Source organism: Balaenoptera borealis (assembly GCF_965194805.1).
Source record: "Balaenoptera borealis genome assembly, chromosome: 12".
Classification (NCBI taxonomy): domain Eukaryota; kingdom Metazoa; phylum Chordata; class Mammalia; order Artiodactyla; family Balaenopteridae; genus Balaenoptera; species Balaenoptera borealis.
The window spans coordinates 45,771,945-45,792,522 of NC_138869.1; the positions used below are offsets into that span (position 1 = coordinate 45,771,945).

Here is a 20,578-nt window from a genome sequence, read left to right on the forward strand (position 1 = left end):
CAAAATTTTTAAAATATTGAAAGATTTTATAGTAATAGTTAAGTATTTCAGGTCAAAAAGAGATTGTGTGGGTGATTTTTCTTCCTCTATTTTCCAATTATACAGTAATGTGGTTTTTGTTATTTCCGTAATGGAAAAATTCATAAAGAAAAGAGAGATATGGTTAATACATTATTTTTATCACATGGTGGTTATAAGTTGTAGGAAATGGGGATGCCTAAGCAGAGCAATTTTTGTTTGTTTGTTTGTTTTCCTCAAAATGTTTTCAGCTTTTTTTAAAAAATTTTTTAACGTCTTTACTGGAGTATTTGCTTTTTTCTGCTTTATAACAAAGTGAAGCAGTTATACATATACATATGTCCCCATATCTCTTCCCTCTTGCGTCTCTCTCCCTCCCACCCTCCCTATCCCACCCCTCTAGGTGGTCACAAAGCACCAAGCTGATCTCCCTGTGCTATGCGGCTGCTTCCCACTAGCTATCTATTTTACATTTGGTAGTGTATACATGTCCATGCCACTCTCTCACTTTGTCCCAGCTTACCCTTCCCCCTCCCCGTATCCTCAAGTCCATTCTCCAGTAGGTCTGCGTCTTTATGCCCGTCTTGCCCCTAGGTTCTTCATGACCATTTTTTTTTTTTTTTAGATTCCATATATATGTGTTAGCGTACGGTATTTGTTTTTCTCTTTCTGACTTACTTCACTCTATGTGACAGACTCTAACTCCATCCACCTCACTGCAAATAACTCAATTTCGTTTCTTTTTATGGCTGAGTAATATTCCATTGTATATATGTGCCACATCTTCTTTATCCATTCATCTGTCGATGGACACTTAGGTTGCTTCCATGTCCTGGCTATTGTAAATAGAGCTGCAATGAACATTTTGGTACATGACTCTTTTTGAATTATGGTTTTCTCAGGGTATATGCCCAGTAGTGGGATTGCTGGGTCGTATGGTAGTTCTATTTTTAGGTTTTTAAGGAACCTCCATACTGTTCTCCATAGTGGCTGTATCAATTTACATTCCCACCAACAGTGCAAGAGGGTTCCCTTTTTTCCACACCTGCTCCAGCATTTATTGTTTGTAGGCTTTTTGATGATGTCCATTCTGACTGGTGTGAGATGATACCTCATTATAGTTTTGATTTTAAGCAGAGCAATTTATCTGGACTATTTATGGGATGACCCTACAATAACCATGAAGGCCAGGCTAGCAGTATGACCTTGGGCAAGTCACTTAACCTCTCTGGACTTTGGTTTCCACCTCTGATTCATAGAGGAGTTTGCTTCAGAAGTTGTCAGGCTCTGTTCAACTCCCATAGCTTATGCGTCTCTGAGTTTCTAGCAACTGTGAGCATTGCCATTGAGATCATGTGACCCAGGCAGTCTTGACTACAAAAAATGGCTGGGCTCTATTTTCTGTGCTTGTTGAGGGGCTGAAGAAGTCTTCCATTTGAAATCTGAAGCAGTCAGGTGCTGCAAACCTCATGTTTCTCTAACAGGTTTTCAGTTGTTCATTCCAACAGAAAGTAAAGTCCACGTAGATTAATCTCGGGGTTCACATAGGAAAACCAAAGCCAAAGGCCTCACACACTGAGGGCCAGCGATGTGCCCCATGCCCTGCCCAAGCCCTCAGAGAAACCTATAACCATTTGGGCTGTGGTCTGCAAGAGAGGAGTAAGTCATCTCTGTTTTGCAAGAAAAGCAGGAAGTGTGTTGAAAGACATAACCACAGCAAAAATTGCCCCATCAAACCGAGAGGTATCCTCTAAACATGGGGAAATATTGCACCACCAGGAACCCAGATAGAACGACATCCTGTTGCCTGCTTGATTAAACATCATCTCTCCATGTCGTGGCCAGGATGATATGGACATTTTATCCAAAATGAAGTTCTACGGGTAGTACGTTATTAACAACAACAACAAAACAGAAACCTTGTGGTGAGATCGTGTAACAAATGGCAAGTCATTTGCTTTTTGTGATGATAGTGTCTGAAATTGTGAAGTCAAGTTTAGAACAGTTGAGGGACAGTAACTAAGGAATATCCACAAGTCGTTAGTAGAGAGTCTACAATCTTTTTTTTTTTGAGGTATAGTTGATTTACAATGCTGTGCCAATTTCTGCTGTACAGCGCAGTGACTCAGTTACACACATACAGACATTCTTTTTTTTTTTAATCTTCTTTTCCACTATGGTTTATCACATGATATTGAATATAGGTCCCTGTACTATACAGTAGGACCTTGTTGTTTATCCATCTTATATATAATAGTTTGCATCTGCTAATCCCAAACTCCCAGTCCTTCCCTCCCCCCACTCCCCTCCCCCTTGGCAACCACAAGTCTGTTCTCTATGTCTGTGAGTCTGTTTGTTTTGTAGATAGGTTCATTTGTGTCATATTTTAGATTCCACATATAAGTGATATCATGTAGTACTTATCTTTCTCTTTCTGACTTACTTCACTTAGTATGATAATCTCTAGGTCCATCCATGTTGCTGCAAATGGCATTATTTCATTCTTTTTTATGGCTGAGTAGTATTCCACGGTAGATATGTACCACATCTTCTTTATCCATTCATCTGTCAGTGGACATTTAGGTTGTTTCCATGTTTTGGCTGTTGTGAATAGTGCTGCTATGAACATAGGGGTGCATGTATCTTTTTTTTTTTAACATCTTTATTGGAGTATAATTGCTTTACAATGGTGTGTTAGTTTCTGCTTTATAACAAGGTGAATCAGCTATACATTGTTGCTGTTGTTATTATTTCTTCGTGTGTAGAGATGAGGAAATCCAGGTTAACTTCAGCAGAACTGAGATTTATTAAAAGGCTGCCAGAAGCTTGGAGAGAAGGCTTAGAGAGATTAGAAACTTGTCCTAGGTCAAAAGGTAGTAAAGGGCAGAACTGGGCCTTGAAACAAGATTTCCTTGAACCCCCCTATAACTTTCAGTTGCCTCCCTAGGGTTGAATGTTTTCAGGTGATTCACTTGAACAGTTGCATCCAGTTGGTAGCATGTGGAGAACCATTTTCCAGAATGTCATCCTAAGGATATCTCATAAACATCCTTAGGAGCTTTTCCCACCCTTCACCTGACCATCTGGGTGGATATAGATGGGCTGGGAGGGACACTTCCTGGAGTTTTGTACCAGAGGGTGTGACCCTCCTAGGCAGTCAAGTCTGAGTCACCGTGGGGCTGAGTATGACAGTCAGCCCCAGAAGCAAAGCCTAGAAATGCCTGTGTTTAAAAACAGAAGGCCAAGGCTTCCAGGAAGGATGATCTATTTTATGATGCCTTAAGGTTTCAAAATGACTGTGGGCCCCCCTCACCTACCTCCTCTGAGCTAAAACACTATCATCTACCCTCTGCCACTCTTGGGTCTGGAGACAGAGGGTGTCAGGGGTGGAGGCAGTTGCAGCTGACAGGAACCTTGCTTTTCAAGAACCTGGGCTCCAGGACAACCTGTTCAAGGTTCCCCAAGCCCCTCATGATATGGCTTGGGGAAATGAGGGTTTGCTGGAGAGCCCTGCATGCTTTTCCTGCATGCAGGGAAAGGAGAAGTGGGAGAGTCCAGTAGTGAGCTTCTCAGCAGCCCATTCTTAGCCCCACTTTCTAGAAGATCCCACATGGGAATCATCTTCTCTATGTGCAAGAATTAGATTCAGCTGCCAACAACAGGAAAAGAGCAATAATAATAGTGGCTTAAATCAGTGCTTCTTAAACCATCATGTGCACATGAATCACCCATGGATCTTGTTAAAATGCATATTTGGATTCAGAAGGTTCAGCATTTCTAACCAGCTCCTGGGGGGAGCCCATGTTTCTGGTCCACAACACACACTGAGTCGTGAGGGCTTCAACACGATGGAAGTTTATTCCTGACTTAGTAAAGAAAACCTAGAGGCTGACCCTCCAGGCTATTTGGGATCCGTAGCAGATCCAACTCTCTCTGCTGCTCTGCTCCATCTTCAGCATGTGGCTTCCACCCTTAAAATCACCTTATGATCTAAGATGGATCCTGGAGACCCACCCCATCCGCGCTCTGAGCCAGCAGCAAGAGGAAGTGGGAGAGGGAAAAATAATGATGTTCCTACCAGCCAAACCAGCAACTCTGAAAAATTTTCTTGCAGACCCTTACCTTCTGCTTCATCCCTTGACCACCCCCAAGCTAAAAGAGGCTAAAAATTGGATTTCTTTTCCTAAGAAAAGAGGGGAGAATGGGTGACTGATGGGCAGTTAGATGTCTGCCCCATCTCTCCAGCACGCTTATCATTTTGAAACCTTAAGGCGAAGGATCACAGCAGCCCCTCTTTTCCAGCAGTTTCCCTGAGGAGGAAAAAGCCAGACTCTGCCTTGCATTGTCTGGGCAATCAGTGAGCCATGGTTAGAAGCCAGAGTAAGAACAAATGAAAAAATGCTGGCAGCAGCGCAAGATGAAGGATGAATTGAGCAGGGTAGTCTGGAATCTTCTGCTAGAATTTGGCAGAAAAGTGGAAAGACCATGGACAGACCTTACGTCCTACTTTTGAAAACTGGCTTTGGTCTTGCTGCTGAGATTTAAGATCTATCTTGTACCCAAGGGGTGGGCCTCTTCCCCTGGGCCTGCCAGACTCTTTTGGTACCCCTGGAGCAGAAGTCCTCTCTGCAGTGTTCTAGCTAGACTTTCCCCATCCTCCCTCCCTCCCTACTCAGAGATGGGGTGCTGCCTGTACCCGCCCCAGCTGAAGCCTGGGGCCTCACTTTTGGCTTATGCCATTGGCACCTGGCCTCACCCATTCCTGGGTCCCTTCTCTTGCTTTGAATAGAACTTCCCCTGTTCTGTAATCTGCCAGAATCACCAGAAGTGGTTGCTGCCAATTCCTTGAGGCTTTCGGTGTTTTTCTTCTATGACCAATGTCCCCTGGAGCTGAAACTGCCTGTGCAGCACACACCCCCTACATACACACCTAGGGAAAGCAGTTCTGGGGTGACTTTGGGCAGGGGTGACCACCTAGGGACCCAGGAGTGGATACCCTACCATGCACTACTAGTGGCTTATGACATGGCCTGATACAAAGGGAACTGACAAACCAAGGTGATAGCATTAAGTAAGCCAATCAGAGTCCCTCACTATGGAATTTGACATGAAGTTACAGCACAGAAAGAGGCATACCTGTGGCTGCCACAGAATCAGACTAATGATCTTATTTCTGACATCCCCAGCTCCTGGTGCCATTGGGCCTGCATTTCTGGATATTCAGCCTTATGGTTTTCCATCCTGCTTGCCATCTAGGAACCCCACAGATTTTTAGACTAGCACAGTTGACATCCCCTTCTATTCATCTAGTGACATGTTGTGACATTTGACTAATGCTGTGCAAAGTTCTTGTTTTGATGCCTGCCCAGCCATACTGTTTATCCCTTCCTGGCAGAAACTACCCTTCCCAGAGCTCCGTACCCAGGGAAGCAGTGCTAAACTATTCTCTGTGCAAAGGTGGCCACTGATTGCATCAAGGGTGGGCATCGACCCAAGAGAGCCCAACTGTAAAAGCTTTCTGGTTGAGGTGGCTGGCTTGAAGGCAACAATGATTTCCTAAATGTAACAGTAGCTCAGCTGCCATGAGAAAACCCCAATAACATGGCTAAAACAAATACATGTTTTTTTTTCTCATGTGGGAGTCTAAGCTAGTATGGAAGCTCTATTCTGCAAAGGTTTCAGGGGCCCAGGCTCTTTCTATCTTGTTGCTCTGCCCGCTGCAGTGTTGTCCTCAAAGGCACTGCCCGAGATGGCTCACAGCATGTCCACTTTCCAACAAGTGGGAAAGGAAAAGGGACCCCAGAGGACATGCCCCTTCCCTTTAAAACACAACCTGGAATTTGCACAGATAACTTTCACTTGCATCCCATTGGCCAAAGGAAGACTCAGGTGCAAGGACAGCTGGGAAATATTAGCCGTATTCTAGGCAGCCATGCCTAGCTAAAAATCCAGGGCTATATTATTTTGAGAGAGAATGAATAGTAGGGGACATCTCCAGTCTCTACTGGTCAGACCAGCATCCTCTGGAATCTGGGGCTGGAGAAACCAGAGATGATTGTCTTCTTGAGAGTAGGAGGAGATGGAGGGTGACACACAGAAAGAATCACAGCCATGAGGCCCAGGAGAGAAGTCGAGGGCATGGGCAGGCCCCAAACTCCCTGTGACACCAAAAAGCACTCCCACCCCTGCCCTCACAGGTGGGTGTCCTCTCAGGAAATCTCCTTCTTTTAAGGGGCCTGAGGTACTCAGAAGTCTTTGCTGCAAGTCCAGGCTATTCAGTCCTGTTGTAGGTGAGGTCTGAGCAATGTTTTAATCGTGGTTCCATTCTCTAGATGAGAAAACTAAACCGTAAATGCTTCATCATCTGTCCTCAGGTTCCCTGGCCCTAATGAATCAAAGAAGAAAAGATACATCAGAAACTGTTACTTTCAGCCTCTTGATTAGTGAGACAGAAACAAACCATCGATACACAGTGCTATCTGGCTTCCTCTGTGTGGAAAGTGCAGATGGAGATCTTGAGGGTCTTGTTTGCCAAGGCCACAAGCTCAGGGTGAGTCAGCCGTATAATATAACAATAGAAAAGATACGAGGCTGGGATATTTAATGGGCACAGAGCACCAGACACACAGGCCCTCGTTGAGGTTCCATGTGTATGAAGCCTCCCTTGGAGATCACAGTTCAGTCAGCCAGAGTGCACAGTGGTTCTGGGACATGTAGGAAAGGAGAATGGGGCCAGGACATAACTAGCTTGGAGGGGATAGGATTAGCCTTAGGTCTTGGGGGAGGAAGTCCTTCCCAGAAGGCAGAAATGGTTCTTCAAGGGGATGGCCAGGGTGACAGCTTGCCTGGCAATGTAGCTTTTGAAAATAAGAGTCCAAAATCACTTTACAGTCCTTAACTGATCTACAATATGCATGAGCCAGTTGTGGGCAAGCTCAGAGGTACAGACATCCTGCTAACCCCAAGAGTGGGCGTCTGCCAGACACACTGGCCATAAACCAACTGCTCAGCAATAGTGAGGGTCTCCATTCTGGCCTAGATGGTCCTCAGGTTAGGACCGGGAAGCATCAGGAGAACAGACTGGGTGATTGTGGTCCTTAGCAGCAAGCACCAGAGGTCCCAGCAGCAGCACAGGGCTTCAGCAAGGAAGGTAAAGGTGGTCCTGTAAAGCAACTACTGACCATTGCTGGTGGATAAGTTAATCAGAAACTTAAACCAGCTTGCACCAAAAAAGGTCACTGTGGGCTGTATAACCAAACCACACAGAGTGCACATTTGGGTACAGCTGGACCCAGGGACAACTGGATTTAGAGATTCAACTATTGTCAGGACTTCCTATCTCTCCATGTACATCTTAATCGGCTCAGGCTGCTGTAACAAAATACCATAGACTAGGTGGTTTAAATAGCAGGCATTTATTTTTCATAGCTCTGGAGGCTGGGAAGTCCAAGATCAAGGCACTGGCACGTTTAGTTTCCACTTCTGGCTTGCAGACAGCCACCGTCTCTCTGTATCCTCACATGGTCTCTTCCTTGTGTGAGTGCATGTGGGGAGAGAGAGTATGAACTCTGGTGCCTCTTCCTTTTCCGATAAGTGCACTAATCCCATCATGGGGGGCCCACCCTTATGACCTCATCCAAACCTAATTACCTCCCAATCCCCACCTCCTAATATCACCACCTTGGGAATTAGGACTTCAACATATGAATTTGATGGGAGGGACACAAACATTCAGTCCATAACAACGTATGTCTCTGATTCGCTCTGCATATTGGATTTATCCTCACAATTCAGCTGTCTCCCCAAGGCCAAAGACATGCCTGCAGGCAGCTTTAAGAGAGTGTCTTTGCGGAACTTCCCTGGCAGTCCAGTGGTTAAGACTTCGCCTTCCAATGCAGGGGGTGCGGGTTCGACCCCTGGTCAGGGAGCTAAGATCCCACATGCCTCGCAGCCAAAAAACCAAAACATAAAACAGAAGCAATATTGTAACAAAATTCAATAAAGACTTTTAAAAAAATGGCCACATCAAAAAAAAAATCTTAGAAAAAAAACCAAAAGAGAGTGTCTTCGCCAACTCTGTATTGAAAAAAATCTCTAGGAAGTCTCTTGATTGGCTTTGCAAGCCCCTTGTCCATTCCTAGCCAGTCACTTTGGCCAAAAGGATGAGGCTGTAGTGATTGGCCCAGGAAAGTCACATGCTCATGCCCACAGCCACACGATGGCTGGAGTGGGGAAGAAGCAACTTGCCCCCAACATGGGGAGTGCTGTTGTAGGCATTCCAAACAACAAATGCCCATTGCAGAGGAAGCTGGAAGTGGAAAGAGATGAAGTGGGGACTGTGCTGAGCTATAGCTAATGAACCCGTTGGTGAGTCCACATGAGACTCCTGACGGTACCTAGAAATAATTCAGGGGACTTACTTTGCAGGGGGCTGAAAACCATGGAATAACATCTTGTGAGCCAAAGAAATGCTGGTTATTACTATTATCATGGAGGCTGGGGTGCCCTAGTACTATGACGTCTGCAGTTTATACTTCAGCACTGACAACGTGCTCTAAATGTGGTTCATTCCTTCTTAATCTATACCCTAGAGGAGGCCAGTTGTGCTAATCTGGGCAACTCCAAGGGTGGTAATTAGGGCTTAATCAGAAGGCCACACTCCAGAGGAGCTCCCACAAGTGCTTCAGCCATCTTTATAGCTGATCAGTACTAGAGGTTTTGTTAATTAGCATAATGAATGGAGAGCAAGGTGTTCACTGGTGAAGCATGGAGGAACTCCACAAACATATATGAACAGGGTATTAGAATCTAGTGAATCTTTCCTCCTTCCCTGTTAGGAATGTTGCCCACAGTCCAGCTGCTGATTCCGGAGAAGGTGGGCCAACCTGAGTCTGACTAGATGGTTCGCCAATCCCACTACTAGAGTATTATCACATTTGCCCCAAGTGAAACTTTCTTTCACGTGTGATCTTGTTGGAGCACCCTAAAGGACAGAGAGTCTGGACTTTATCAAGCTCACAGGAGGTGGTGTGACTTGTGCCTATTTGCTAATCATTGTCTCTTTGGGGGGAGAATTTAGTCTGAGACTTCCTTTAATGGTAACCTAGAGTGAGGCCATAAGAAGGAGCCAGCCCTTGAATCTTATAACTAAATGGCGGCTGTTGATATTAACCAAACGGAACCTCATGGTTGTATGTGACCAAATTGGGAAGTAGGAGCTCCCCTTCCAAGTCTAGGGACTCATCAGTTTTCCTCAGAAAGACCTGTCATCCATCAGGTCTCAGGGTCCCAGCTGGGCTGGAGTCTGGGCAGGAATCCAACCCCCAAAGAGGTGGAGGAAGGGTGTTGGGTACAAGGCAGGGCTCATTCATAGTGAGACTGGGGATTGAGCAGGCTTCCATGAGGGAGACAGGAGAAGACCCAAGAAATGAGGCAAAGATCTGGTACCCAGAACTGGAGTAGGCCTGGAGCCAGAGCGCACAAGGGGCCTCCATGGACGTGAGCCTCAGGATCTGGGCTGTAGCCTCCTTAGAGATCCGGCAGAAGGGAGCTGAAGGTAATGTCGGCTGTAGAAAGAAGGAGGCTGCAGAGACTGGAAACCAGGCCAAGCCTGACAGCTGTCCATCCATCCCAGCAGCACCCTGGAATTACCACAAGGAAATGCAACGAGATTAGAACTCGTGATGCCTCACTCTGTGTCAACAACTCTGAGTCATCACCCCTTCTTTTAGCTGATCAGCGCTTTCAAGGTAATTGCAAAGACTATGGAGAAAACGTCTTTGTAGCTGCTGGCATGAAAATTTCTTGGAGGAGAAATGGTCTTTGAAAAGTCCAATTTTCAAGGGTAGAAAGGGCCCTTCCAGCCTGAACTTGGAGCTTCTCCCCAGTTTTCTGTAGAAGGAAGGAGATTTTTCTGGAACATGAAGGAGGAAGGAGAAGTGGGGCTGGGTGCTGTAGGCAGGAGGCCAGGAGAGAAGAGCGATGCCACCATAGCCCAGAGGAAGAGTTCAAGGGACTTGCTGGATACATGCATGTGAGGTTAACTTTCCCTGGTCCACTGCCTCCAACTCAAATCTTTAGTCAGTTCTCCACTGCCCATTAATGCACCTCCTACTCCCCAGTGTTAGAAATGACCTAAGCCAATTTAGTCCTGTATAACCATTCAGGTCCTTTTGGTTAATAACAACAGCTGCCATGAGCTAAGGGAGTTGACAATCACCTACTCCCCTATAACCTCACTCAGTGTCACCAAAAGCGCAAGTTTCTGAATTCGGCCCTGAATACAGACATTTGTTAGCAAGGAGGCAGTACTTTGAAGTGCAATCATTTGGGACCACAAAGAGCTGGTGAGGATGAAAACAGAGACCTCAGGCAAAGATGAACAGATCTTAGTGGGAACTACTATAAATGGATTTTCTGTGTATTTATTTATAAACACCTATTACTTCATTCAGAAACTCACTGGAGGCAGGGACTACTTGTTTTGCTTTTAAAATCCCTGTGTGACCTTACTCCCTAACCAGCAGGGGAGAAATATGACAAAACATGAATGACATAAAAATGTGCCTTGTGCACTGAGAAACATGAACGATTTTTGTTCTGCTATAAACACTGCAGGTGAAAATCTAGGCTGTTGTCCCTCTCAAACCAAGCATTGTCCCCCAAGGTGTCCACCAGGAAGATCTATAAGGAGATTCCCTTCGGAGGGCAGAAAGGGAAGTGTGGGAGGGGCTTGTCCAATGCAGGTGCAGGGAGAAAGTCCAGTCCAGCAGGCAGGACTGGGTGTCTGGAATCTGGTACAAAAACACGGTACAAAAACAGACCTAAACCAGGTGAGCATCCAGCGCTGGGGTCCAGCCAGCCAGGCACCGAGAGGGGTAGAACTCAGAACACAACAAAGAGGACCCCAAGAGCAGTGGTCCTCACAAATCCAGGAAGATGGGCAGCAGTTAGGAGGGCACCTGGACAACAGTGGATTATAAGGCTCTAGCCACTGGAGTGAAATTTTGGAAGTGGAGGGAACTGCAGCCCTAAGCAGGAACTGAGAATGACAGGACTAATAAGAGTGGGTTCCAGAGGGACTGAGCCACTGTCAGGTAGAGGCTGAGTGCAGAGAGTGAGAGAAAATCCCAGAGTAAATGAACAAGATTCAGAGTCAACTTTGAGAGGCTGTTTCTGATAGTTGCAAAACAGTGAACGTATCTCAATTCCTCTTTTTGGCTATTTAAGGAATCAGTGGAGAGATTCTTTGGAAGCGTGATCTGTGGGCATCTTACCAGGAGGTAATAATGATGGACTTTCACGTTTATGCAGCTCTTTGGAGTTTGTGAAAAATAAACTAACTAATTTAAATGTCAGAACTAAGGGCTAGGGCACCATTCAATCTTCACCGTGGCCCAGCACCTCCTCCTGGAATTCCTAAGACTATGACCCACCTGCTTTCCTTAGAAAGAACACTTATGGCTGAGTGCCATATGTAATGGGCACATTGTCAGGCACTTTTCTAACTGTCTCCACATTGTACCTTCATATGGGGACAGCAAAGAGGACTGGAGGCCTCTGAGCTACCGCGTTCCTGTGTTGGTCCTCCTTTTACTTGTCTCAGAGCTTCCTGTGATGGTCTCAGAGTCCAGTCTCCAGCAACCCTTTTTACAGCTGTTTTTAGCATCTGCTGTCTTGACTCTTATCAGGTGCATCCTCTGGTTAATGGTTTTTCTTGCAGTGGATATGCGAACAAAACCTCCTGATGGCTCTGTGGGATGGGCAGGGCAGATATTACTAATGGTACTAATTACTTCTAAGGTGGTAGCCAGCCTTCATGATGGCCCCCAGTGGTTTGTACCTTCTGGTGTTCACATCCCTGATTAGGGTTGACTTGGTTAACAAGTGGGATAGTGCAGAAATAACAGTGCTTGACTTCAGAGGTTAGGTCATAAAAGATAGTGTGGCTTCTATCTTGCTCTCTTTGATTGCTCATTCTAGGGGAAGCCAGCTACCATGTCAGGAGGACACTCAAGCAGCCCCATGGAGAGACTCATGTGGCAAGGAACCAAGGCCTCCTGCCAGCAGCCATATGAACAAAGCTGTCTTGGATGTAGGTCCTCCAGCCCCAGTCAAGCCTTCAGATGACTGCAGCTCCAGTGGACATCTTGACCTCATCCCATGAAAGACCACGAGCCAAAACCACCCAGGTGAGTTGTTCTCAAATATCCGACCCACAGACACTGTGTGAGATAATAAATACTTATTGTTTAAGCCACTAGGTTTTGAAGGAATTTTTAAAAGAGTGATAGATAATTAATACACCCATTATACAAGTGAGAACCTGAGCCTCAGACACATACAGTGGCTAGCCCAAAACTGCACAGCTAGAGCTGTGGCAGAACTGGGAAGAGAGCCCTCATCTTGTGACTGCTGATACACACCACACGGGTTCTCTTACAGTCCCGTGATTCAGCAGTTCTCTAATTTGGGTTCAGAAGAGGCAGAGATGAGGTTGCAGGCATGGTGCAGCGACTGTCCAGGCACCCGTGGCCACACTCAGGGCCTAGACTCACACGGGTCCTTGACCAGGAATCCAGGGTAGGGAGGGGGGCTGAGACCCTTTGCTCCCACTCATGTGTGGCTCTCATGAGGAAGAGACACAAGCCAGAAACAGGGACTTCTTCCCACCTGGGCAGACCCACACCTGTGCAGGCTCACACACGTGTTCGGGCCTCAACCCAAACTCAAAACAAACTACAGCTGACCCACAATGCTATAGATCTTCGGGGCTGTGGTGGGGAGGATTTGTGGTGTTAGGGCTTGCACTTAAGATCCCTGCCTGCGGCGCAGGGTCTGGCCTTGCCTCCCAGCTTCCCCGCCTCTGATTCATGCGTCCACTTTAGAGAAGTCACCCCACTGAGGGGTGCTTTCAGTTTCCATGTGACTCACCAGCCATGTGATCGCTGGTCCCCGCTCTGCAAGCAGGGCCTGTGGGCAACGTGAGCTCTCTGTAGTGACAGAGGGTGGTGGACACGGGGTCAGCAAGTGATCAGTCTAGCTGGCTCTATTTGCTCATCCTTCCAGCTGGGTTGGACTTATTCCAGCAAGAGCTACGATGGCCCCCTGGGTGGGACTGGAATTGGACAAGTCTAGAGGATAGTTGAAGACAAAAGGGTGAGAAGGGCTCCGTAGTCACTGCTTGTCTCCAGGGTCTCTAGCCAGGCTGTTAGCGCCAGGGAGGAAGCAGCCAGATAGAGCCCTAAAGCAGGGCTGGGCTTCCTAGCAGAGAGCAGAAAAATGCTCACGGGGTTGGCAGAGGATGCAAGAGGGAGTGGCCCCTGGGCTGTGCAGGAGACCTGTGGAAGCAAACATCGAGAGACCTGAGGTGGTGACATTTCTTGATAAAGGACCTTAAAGGCCCACAGGGCATAGTCTTGTGCCTATGTCCTCTTGTGGCATTCAAGGACCTCCATAATAGGAGAGATTAAAAAAAAAAAAATAGGGTATAGGACACCTGCATTCGAATCTAAACTCAAGATCCCATCACTTGGATCACCTTGGAAAAGCTGTTGGCCCATTTGAGCCTCAGTTTCTTCATGAGTGGTCAAGTGAATGGTTTTCTAACTGGGTTCCTTGCAGACCAAGGGTTCTGCAGACCTCCCTTAGAGTTTGCCATTAGGAGAGAGCCTCTAAACCTATACTGTCCAATAGAAATATGAAGTAAGCCACACATGCAATTTAAAATTGTTTAGTAAACATATTTTTAAAAATCTAAAAAGAAATAGGTAAAATTAATTTCAAGAGTATCTTTAATCTACCTAGAATATTATTTCAACATGTAATCAATTTATTACATTTATTAATAAGATATTTTACATTCTCTCTTTTGTACTAAATCTTCAATATCTGGTGTGTAATTTGTACTTAAGCACATCTCAGTTGGGACCTGCCACATTTTCAGTGCTCAATAGCTAGAGTTGTGTACCTGACCTGTGAAGAGGGAGGAGGAATCAGGCCTTAAGAGAAAACTTCCCCCTGGTGGACAAAACAGGAAAATACATGGAAGACCAAAAGATTGGAATGAGCAAAATGTCTTTGGATTGTGAACTATCACATCCATTTCCTTGATTCAATAATCATGTATAATATCAGCATTATATGTATAGTGAGGGTGTTTGGAGGGAGCACATACAAATCAGAGAAGCAGGTCAAGGCCAGACTCCTGAGGAATTGGAGTGAGAATTGATGGCAGAGTCTCTTGCTTCTGGGAAGAAAGTGAGTGTGGACTATTCTTTCAAGGAATTTTGCTGTGAAAGGGAGGGACCTATAAGGGATGGAGCATAGACTTGAAGGTGTTTTAGATGGGGAAAAAGTATTTGGACAAAATATTTGGACAGGCTGCAGAACAATTGTCATGATCAGACCAAAGGAACCAGAGGCATTCAAGAGTCAGACTTGCAGAGCTGCTAAGAATACAGACCTTGGAGCCAGCGTCACTGCTTCCTGACTGCGTGACTTCGGGCAAATTACTTATCTCCTTGTGCCTCTGTTCTCGCATCAATACAATAGTACCTGCCTCTTGTGTATGCATCCTGTTGAGTTGTGTTTGTTATGAGGATTGATTCTTTTTTTCAAAATAACACATTCAAATGCTAATAATAGACATAAGAAAGTAGCTATATTGTATTAGCTTTAATGATTAGAGGGATTCCTTTAGAGGGGCAGCATTTTCTGTGAGTGCTGAAACAGCAGTCTGCCTTCTCCCCAGTGAGTTGAAGTTCAAATGCTATTACATGGCAAGTCTGAGAATTCTCTACTCGGAAGTGACAATATTGTTTCAACAGGGGGCAGTGGCCAACAACATATTTCTCTAGCATCTTCAAACTGAAACTGCCAAGAAGGCCAGCTTCCTGACCTAGTGGGGACATTCTGGACCATGGAGATCCAGCCCCTTGTTTTACCTCCTTCCCAGGGAAATATGGAACTTACCAGGCTTCACAGTTCTATTTTTGTAACTTTGGTGCTGATGAATTCAATGATCTCCTACTTTTTTTTTTTTTTTCAAAATAATGGCTACCATCTGTTGAGCCACTACTAAGTGGCAATCAGTGACCAACATCCCGTCTAATCCATTCAGTTCTGCAAGGTGAGATTGGTTTACATAAATGACATTATGCCATAAATATCATTCAGAATACTTTTTTATTCAACATGATGTTTTTGAGCTACAACTGTGCAGCTGTAGTAAATGTATTTCTGATTACTGCTTTGTCTTACTGTGTGTGAATGTACCGACATTTATGTATCCATTTCCTAGTGACAGACACCTAGATTGTCCCCGATCTTTGCCATCAAAAACAATGTTGGAGTGAGCATCTTTCCATCTGTCTCCTTATGGCCTATGCAGAGTTTCTCTGGATGAAGAACCCAAGAGTGGAACTGCTAGATCAGAGGTATTTGCAGCCTTAGCTTCTTCCAGGTTGTCCCTCAGATGCTACAGCAGTCCACATTCCCATCAGCCTTGCCTCCAGGGTTCTCACTTTCCTCATTCTCATCAGCCCTTGGTATTATGACTTTCTTATTTTTGCCAAATACATGGGCAAAAAATGATGTCTGGCAGCTTTAATTTGCATGTGCTATTGAAATCTCCTCATATTCCTAGAGCCATTCCAGACTTGAATTCAAAGGGCTGTGCAAAGGGCAGTTTCCATCCAAGAACAGGTAAAAATTTCTGACAGATGTGTAGCTTTTCACCAGGTGACTTCGTGTATCTATTGCTCCCACCAGCCTTGGGAAGTACTCACAGCAGATGAGACTCAGAGGGCTTAATGACTGACCCGTGGGTCATCCAGCCAGTTATTACTAGAACTAGGATGAGAATCAAGGTGTCCTGACCCCTCACCACAGCTCTTCCTACTCGACTGTGTTGTACCCGGAGCCCATCAATAAGAGATGGCCTTTTCCCCAAAGTGCAGGGTTCAGATGTTTGTGAGAGAGCTGGGGATTTTGTTTGTTTTTGTTTTGTATATTTAATCAGCTTCATTGAAGTATCATTCACATACAATGAAATGTACCCATGTTAAATGAGTGTTTCCACGAGTATACACCAGTGTAACCACAACCAATCAAGATATGAAACATTCCTGATACCCCCAAAAGTTCCCTTGTAACCCACCTTTCCAGATAATCACCCACCTTCCCAGATAATCACCCACCCTGGCAACTACTTATTTTCTTTCTGTTGGTGTAAATTAGATTTGTCTTTCCCAGATTTTCCAAAGTTTTCTTCAGAATATGTACTCTTTTGTGTTACTCAGCATAACTTTTGTGAGGTTCATCTATTTTGTTGCATGGATTAGTAGTTTGTTCCTTTTTATTGCTGACTAGCATTTCATTGTATGACTATATCACAATTTACTGGTCCCTTCACTAGTTGGTTGACGGTTGTTTCCAGTTTGGGGGTATAATCAATAAAGCTGCTAAGAACCTTTAAATCCAAGTCTTTTTGTGGAGAACAGGGCCAGGACCAGGTGGAGACAATCTAAGATGCAAAATTTAAGGAGGCACTCACTCTTAGGTTCAGGAAATGCTAACTCTGCACTTCCATGGACCCGAGAGTGAGTGCCTCCTTAAATATCACACCCTTGGCTCCTTGCCTGCCTTACCCCATCCTGGATCTGGTGAACATATATTTTTGTTGTAGAGGAGAGTGTTAACTGTAAACTAAGAGCTCAAGAGCAGAGCCAGAGTCTGAGTTTCTCAAAGTGTGACCTGAAGACCCCTCTTGCAGCCTAATCAACTGCTGAGCTCATTAGATATGCTGACCCCCGCCCCACCCCCTTACCTACTGTATCAGAATTTGCATGTTTAATACAACATTAGTCATACTTATGTACACTAAATTTGTGAAACCACTGCTGTGGGCAATGGATAACTGTTGAAGCTTTTTGAGCTAAAGATAGCAGGATTATAGCTTTTTTGTTTGTTTAACTTTGAAATAATTATAGATTAGCAAGAAATTATAAAAATAGTATAGAGAAATCCCACCTAATTCACTCACTTTCCTCCAGTGGTTACATCTTCCATAACTATAGTACAGTATCAAAACCGGGAATTAGACATTGGTACAACGTGTGTGTACAGTTCTCTTCCATTTTATCACATATGTAGATTCCTGTAACCACCACCCCAATCAAGATACAGAACGATTCTATCATCACAAAGATGTCCCTCCTGCTACCCTTTTATAGTCACACCTGCCCCCACTATTCCTAACCCCTAACCACTGATCTGCTTTCTGTCTCTATGATTTTGTCATTTCAAGAATGTTATGTAAGTGGAATTGCTCAGTATGTGACCTTTTGAGATTGCATTTTTTAAACTAATCATAAAACCCCTGAGATCTATGCAAATCATTGCATATACCAAAAGCTTGCTCCTTTTTATTACTGAGTAGTATCCCATGGTATGGAATTTAGCCATTCACCCATTACGGGACATTTTGGTTGTTTCCAGTTTGGGGCTATAAAGGATTAATCTTCTGTAAGCAATCATGTATTGGTTTTTGTGAGAACATAAGTTTTCATTTCCCCGGGGTAAATGCCCAAGAGTGTGATTGCTGGATCATATGGTGTGTGTTCAGTTTTTTAAGAGACTGTCATACTCTTTTCCAGAGTGGCTGTGACATTTCATATTTCCTACAGCAATGTATGAGAGATCATTTCTCTATATCCTTGCCAGATTTTGGCATGGCCCCTGTTTTTTATTTTAGCTTTTCTAATAGGTATGTGGTAATATCTCATCATAGTCTTAATTTGTATTTCCCTCATGGCTAATGATGTTGAATATCTTTTCATGTGCCTATTTACAATCTGTATATTCTCTTCAGTGAAATGTCTCTCCAAGTTCTTTACCCATTTTTTACTGAATTGTTTGGTTTTCTTACTGCTGACTTTTGAGGATTCTGTATATATTCTAGACATGGGTACTTTGTCTGATATGCAGTTTGCAAATGCTGTCTCTCAGTCTGTAGTTTATCTTAACAGGGTCATTTGCAGAGCAAAGCTTTTTCATTTTGATGAAGTCTAATTTATCTCTCTTTTGTTTATGCTTTTGGTGTTATGTCTAAGAACTTGTCACCAAGCTTTAGGTCCCCAAGATTTTCTCCTATGTTTTCTTCTAAAAGTTTTTATAATTTTATATATACATTTATATCCGTGATGCATTTTGAGTTAATTTTTATATAAAATCCAAAATTTAAGTTGAGGTTCTTTTTTTTTTTTGGCCTATGAATATCCAATTGCTCCAGCACCATTTGTTGAAAAGTCAACTATCCTTCCTCCAGTGACTTGCTTTTGCACCTTTGTCAAAAATCAGTTGGCCTTACTGGTGTGGGGCTATTTCTGGGCTTTCCATTCCCTTCCATTAATCTTGGTGTCCACCCCTCTGCCCATACTACAGTCTTAATTACTATAGCTGCATAATAAGTCCTGAAATAGAACAAGAGGGATTACTCCCATTTCTTTCTTCTTTTTCAAAATGTTTTATTTATTCTAATTCTTTTGCTTTTTATATAAATTTTAGAATAAGCCTGTCTCTGCCTACAAAAAATCTTGGAGGATTTTGCTAAAAATTTCATTATAACCATATATCATTTCAGGGAGAATTGACATTTTTACTATGATGAATCTTCCAACCCATGAATGTCTCTCCATTTATTTAGATCTTTTTTATTTATTTCATCAGCATTTTATAATTTTTAGTATACATGTTTTGTACATTTTGATGATTTATGCACGGGTATTTCTTTTTGGAGAGAGAGATTGTAAATAATATTGTACTTTAAATTTTGCTTTCCATGTGTTTATTGCTAATATATAGAAATACAATTGATTTTTATACGTTGATCTTATATCTTGCAACTTTGCTAAACTCACTTATTATCCTAGGAATTGTTTCAGTTTTGTTTTGTTTTTGGATATTTGGCATTTTCTGAGTAGACCATTATGCCATCTGCAAACAGGGACAGTTTTATTTATCCCTTTCCAACCTGTACACCTTTTATTTCCTTTTGCTTACTGTGCTGCCCGAGGCTTCCAGTAGTATATTGAACAAGAGTGGTTAATATAGACACCCTTGCCTTGCTTCCAATCTTATGGGAAAACATTGTCTTTCAACATTGGTATTTTGTCAGCTGGTGGTTTTTAATAGGTATTTTTTATCAAATTGAGGAAGTTCCCCCCATCCTTAGTTTTTTCTGAGAGTTTTATCATAAAGAGTTGCTGAATTTTTTTAATAAATTTATTTATTTTTATTTATTTTTGGCTGCACTGGGTCTTCATTGCTGCATGTGGGCTTTCTCTAGTTGCGGCGAGCGGGGGCTACTCTGCGTTGCGGTGCGCGGGCTTCTCATTGCGGTGGCTTCTCTTGTGGCGGAGCACGGGCTCTAGGCGCGTGGGCTTCAGTAGTTGTGGCACGTGGGCTCAGTAGTTGTGGCTTACGGGCTCTAGAGCGCAGGCTCAGTAGTTGTGGCACACGGACTTAGTTGCTCCACGGCATGTGGGATCTTCCCAGACCAGGGATCGAACCCGTGTCCCCTGCATTGGCAGGTGGACTCTTAACCACTGCCCCACCAGCGAAGTCCCAATAGTTGTTGAATTTTGTCAAATGATTTTTCTGTATCAGTTGATATGATCATGTGATTTTTCTTCTTTAGCCTTTTAATACAGTGGATTTCACTGATTAAGTATTGAACCAGCCTTGCATCTCTGGAATAAACCCCATATTCTATTTGCTAATATTTTTTAAAGACTTTTTTCATTTGTATTTGTGAAGGATATTGGTCTGTAGTTATACTATGTACTTTTTGGTACCATCTTTATCTAGTTTTGGTACCAGGATAATACTGGTCTCACAAAAGTGAGGTGTGAAGTATTCTCTCTTCTTCTATTTTCTGGAAAGGATTATGTAGAATGGGTGTTAATTCTTCTTTAAACATTTAAAAGAATCCTCCAGTCAAATTATCTGGGCCTGGAAATTTCTTTCTCAGGAGTTTTAAATTATGACTTCAATTTCCTTGAAGGGCTTATTGGGTGAGCCCTTTCATATTGGGTGAGTTTATTTATTTATTTATTTCATATTGGGTGAGTTGTGGTAACCTGTGTTTTTTGAGGAATTAGTCTACTTCATCTAAGTTATATAGATGTTCATGCTATTTGATTATTATCTTTTTTTTTAAAAATATTTTTATTTATTTATTTATTTATTTGGCTATGCCAGGTCTAGTTGTGGCTTGCAGGATCTTTTAGTTGCAGCATGTGGGATCTTTTAGTTGCAGCATGCAGGCTCTTAGTTGCGGCATGCGGGATCTAGTTCCCTGACCAGGGATTGAGCCTAGGCCCCCTGCATTGGGAGCGCGAGGTCTTAACCACTGGACCGCCAGGGAAGTCCTTGATTATTATCTTTGATGTCTGCAGAATCTGTAGCAATATCCACTGTTTCCTTCCTGATATTAGTAATTTGTGTCTTTCTCTTTTTTCGTTAGTCTTTCTAGAGGCATATCACTTTTATTGATCTT

At 43.7% G+C, this 20,578-nt stretch overlaps 1 protein-coding gene across 1 annotated transcript in view; it reads left to right on the forward strand.

Annotated features, from left to right (window-relative positions):
* The window catches only part of XCR1 (X-C motif chemokine receptor 1), a 75,468-nt gene that overhangs the window by 36,867 nt on the left and 18,023 nt on the right, over nucleotides 1-20,578 (forward strand). The window contains exon 2 of the mRNA XM_082347452.1: nucleotides 19,281-19,490. The gene's annotated coding sequence lies outside the window, so the exon portion shown is untranslated. The remainder of the gene's footprint in view (nucleotides 1-19,280; nucleotides 19,491-20,578) is intronic.